The sequence below is a fragment of the Buceros rhinoceros genome, unplaced genomic scaffold, assembly GCF_000710305.1.
Source record: "Buceros rhinoceros silvestris isolate BGI_N320 unplaced genomic scaffold, ASM71030v1 scaffold4158, whole genome shotgun sequence".
Taxonomy (NCBI): Eukaryota; Metazoa; Chordata; class Aves; order Bucerotiformes; family Bucerotidae; genus Buceros; species Buceros rhinoceros.
The window spans coordinates 39,496-40,228 of record NW_010427295.1 but is presented as its reverse complement, the minus strand read 5'-3'; the positions used below and the strand labels follow the sequence as shown (position 1 = coordinate 40,228).

Sequence of the window (733 nt, the reverse complement as noted above, 5' to 3'; positions counted from 1 at the left end):
GTTGCTTGAAGAAGTACATTGAGGTGGCAGGTTGTCACATGGAACAACATCCAGGCATCTCTTAGTAGTCCTGTTTTGTAGGTGTAATTTATATGCCTACACTATTACCACTGAGTTGTTTGCACTTTGCAAGTACATGTAGAAGGATGCATTGCATCAAAGAGTAAACCATTGTAGGTGTAATTTATATGCCTACACTATTAGCACTGAGTTGTTTGCACTTCGCAAGTACACGTAGAAGGATGCATTCCATCAAAGAGTAAACCGTTAACGCTTATGCCTGTTTGGATGTGTTCCAGTAGAATTTGGTCAACCGCCTTCTAGAAGATACATCCTTTTATGACTTGATTCAGATATCTATTAGCTCAGTTGGGAGTATGTTCATTGAAACCTTTCTGGGAATTCGCTGTGTAGAACACCTTGATTTTTCTCTTCCAGGCTATGTAAATGCTTTACTGGACTTAACATAGGGCTGAGGTAGATGGAATGGAATGGGATAGGCAGTGGGTCAAACCAGCGATTTTAATACCTGAAAGTACCTCCAAACTTGACCCAAACTAATATTACAGAACGAGTCTTCAGGTGCTGGCAACCTTGTAAAAAGATATGGGACAGCTGGTTCATGGAAGCCTTCTGTCAGCTTCAGCAGGTTCTGCCATATGCCCTCAGCCTGGCAGTACTTCGGGTGAAATCGTGGAAAAGAACAACATCAGGTGAAATGCAATAAGGGAAA

At 41.7% G+C, this 733-nt stretch overlaps 1 protein-coding gene across 1 annotated transcript in view; it reads left to right on the top strand.

The window, feature by feature from the left end:
• Positions 1-733, top strand: part of TRUB1 (TruB pseudouridine (psi) synthase family member 1) — a 27,410-nt gene that overhangs the window by 16,067 nt on the left and 10,610 nt on the right. The gene's annotated exons all lie outside the window — the stretch shown is intronic.